The sequence below is a fragment of the Dipodomys merriami genome, unplaced genomic scaffold (genome assembly GCF_024711535.1).
Source record: "Dipodomys merriami isolate MVZ:Mamm:240054 unplaced genomic scaffold, mDipMer1.0.p SCAF_47, whole genome shotgun sequence".
Taxonomy (NCBI): Eukaryota; Metazoa; Chordata; class Mammalia; order Rodentia; family Heteromyidae; genus Dipodomys; species Dipodomys merriami.
The window spans coordinates 4,119,173-4,122,113 of record NW_027206035.1 but is presented as its reverse complement, the minus strand read 5'-3'; positions in this window follow the sequence as shown (position 1 = coordinate 4,122,113).

The following is a 2,941-nucleotide window of genomic DNA, read 5'->3' as shown; positions in this document are numbered from 1 at the left end:
TTAGGGTGAGGTTGAGGGTTAGTATTAGCGTTAGTGTTACAGTGAAGATGAGGGTGAGGGTTAGGTTTAGGAATAGGGTTATGGTTAGGGTAAGGGTGAGGGTTAGGGTGAGGGTTAGGGTGAGGGTGAGGGTTTAGGTGAGGATGAGGTTTAGGGTGTGGCTGAGTGTTAGTGTTAGGGTGAGGATTAGGGTGATGTTGAGGGTTAGGGGGAGGGTGAGGGTTAGCGTGAGCATTTGGGTGAGGGTTAGGTTTAGGGTTATGGTTTGGTTTAGGGTTAGGTTTAGGGTTACGGATATGGTGAAGGTAAGGATTAAGGTGAGCTTTAGGGTGAGGGTGAGGGTTAGGGTTAGTGTTAGGTTTAGGGTAAGGGTTAGGGTGAGGGTTAGGATTAGGGTTAGGTTTAGGGTGAGGGTGAGGTTTAAGGTTAGGGTTTGGGTGAGGGATAGGGTTACGGTAAGGGTTAGGGATAGGGTTACGGTGAGGGTGAGAGGTAATGTTAGGGTTAGAGTTACGGTGAGGGTGAGAGTGAGGGTGAGGTTGAGGGTTGGGGTTAGGTTAAGGGTTAGGTTTAGTCTGAGGGTGAGGGTGAACATTAGGGTGAGGTTGAGGGTTAGGGTTAGGGTTAGGGTTATGGTCAGGGCTAGGGTGAGGGTGAGGGTTAGTTTGAGGGTGAGGAAGAGGGTTTAGGTTAGGTAAGAGTTAGGGTTAGTTTTAGGGTGAGGATTAGTGTGAGGTTGAGAGCTAGGGTGAGGGTTAGGGTGAGGCTTAGGGTTAGGGTGATGTTTAGGGTGAGGGTGAGGATTAGGGTGATGGTGAGGGTTCACGTGAGGGTTAGGGTTAGGGTGTGGGTGAGGTTTAGGCTTAGAGTGAGAGTTAGGGTGATGGTGAGTTTTAGGGTGAGGGTTAGTGTTAGGGTTAGCGTTAGGGTGAGGGTACGAGTTAGTGTGAGTGTTAGGGTGAGGGTGAAGTTTAGGGTTTGGGTTACGGTTAGGATTATGGTCAGGGTTAGAGTTAGGGTTAGGGTAAGGGTAAGGCTTAGATTGAGGGTTAGGATGAGGGTGAGGTTTAGGTTTAAGGTGAGGGTTAGGTTTAACATTAGGGTTAGGGTGAGGGTGAGGGTAAGGTTAGGGTGAGGTTTCGGCTTAGGGTTAGGGATAGGGTGAGGATTAGGTTTATGGTTAGGTTTAGGGTGAGGTTTAGGCTGAAGGGGAGTGTTAGGGTTAGTGTGAGGGTTAGGTTTACTGTTAGGGTTAGGATTAGGGTTAGGGTTAGGGTGAGGTCAGGGTTAGGGTGAGCGTTAGGTTTAGGGTGATGTTGAGGGTGAGGGTGAGGGTTTCGGTTAGGTAAGTGTTAGGGTTAGGGTGCAGATTACGGTGAGGGTGAGGGTTAGGTTTAGGCTGAGGGTTAAGTTTAGGGTTAGGGTGAGGGGTAGGGTGAGTGTGAGCCTGAGGTTGAGTGTTAGGGTTAGGTTATTGTTAGGATCAGGGTTAGGGTGAGGGTTAGTGTGAGGGTTAGGGTTAGGGTAAGAATTAGGGCTAGATTGAGGGTTAACTTTAGGGTTAGGTTTAGGTTGAGGGTGACGGTGAGGGTTAGGATTTGACTTAGTGTGAGGATAAGGGTTCGGGTGAGGTTTAGGGTGAGGGTGTGGTTTAGAGTTAGGATTGGGTTTAGGGTAAGGTTTAGGATGAGGGTGAGGGTGAGGGTGAGGGTGAGGGTTAGGGTGAGGGTTAGGGTTAGTGTGAGTGTTAGGGTTAGGGTGAGGTTGAGGGTCAGGTTTAGGGTCAGGATGACGCTGACAGTGAGGATTAGGGTTAGGACTAGAAATAGGGTGAGTTTTAGGGTTAGGTTTAGGGTTACGGTGAGGGTTAGTGTTAGGATTAGGGTTAGGGTTAGGTTTAGGGTGATTGTTAGGGTTAGGTTTAGGGTTAGCATAAGAATGGGGGTTAGGTTTAGTGTGAGGGTTAGGTTTAGGATTACAATTATGGTGAGGGTAAGGGTGAGGTTTAGGGTTTGGATTAGGGTTAGGGTTAGGGTCAGGTGAGGGTGAGATTGAAAATTATGATTAGGGTTAGGGTTAGTTTTAGGGTGATGACTAGGGTGAGGGTAAGGTTTAGGATGACATTGAGGTTGAGGGTGAGGGTTAGTGTGAGGATTTGGGTGAGGATGAGAGTTGGGGTTAGAGTTAGGGTGAGGGTTAGGGTTAGGGTAAGGGTTAGAGTGAGTGTTAGGGTTAGGGTTAGGCTTAGTTTCATGTTGAGGGTAAGGGTTAGGTTGAGGGTTATGGTGAGGGTTACTTTTAGGGTTAGCTTTAGGGTTATGGTGAGGGTGAGGATTAGTGTGAGGGTTAGGGTTAGGGTTATGATTAGGGTTAGGGTGAAGTTTAGGTGAGGGTTACGGTTAGGGTTAGGGTTAGGGTGAGGTTTAGGTTTAGGGTGACTGCTACGGTGAAGGGCAGGGATATGGTGAGTGTGAGGGTTAGGGTGTGGGTTAGGGTTAGGTTTACGGTGAGGTTTAGGCTGACAGTGAGTGTGAGTTTGAGGGTTAGGGTTAGTTTGACGGTTAGGCTTGGGTTTAGGGTTAGGGTGAGGGTGAGGGTGAGGGTTAGGGATAGTGTTAGGGTTAGGGTGAGGTTTGGGGTGAGGGTGAGGGTTAGCTTTAGGGTTAGGTTTAGGGTAAGGGTGAGGGTGAGTGTGAAGGTTAGTGTTAGGATTAGATTTAGGTTTATGGTAAACCTGAGGGTGAGGGTGAGTGTGAGGGTTAGGTTTAGGGTTAGGGTGAGGGCTAGTTTTAGGGTGCGGTTTAGAGTTGAGGTGAGGGTGAGGGTGAGGGTTTAGCTTAGGTAAGGGTTAGGGTTATTGTTAGGGTGAGGATTAGGTTGAGGGTGAGGGTTAATGTGAGGGTTAGGCTTAGGGAATGTTAGGGTTAGAGTTAAGGTGAGG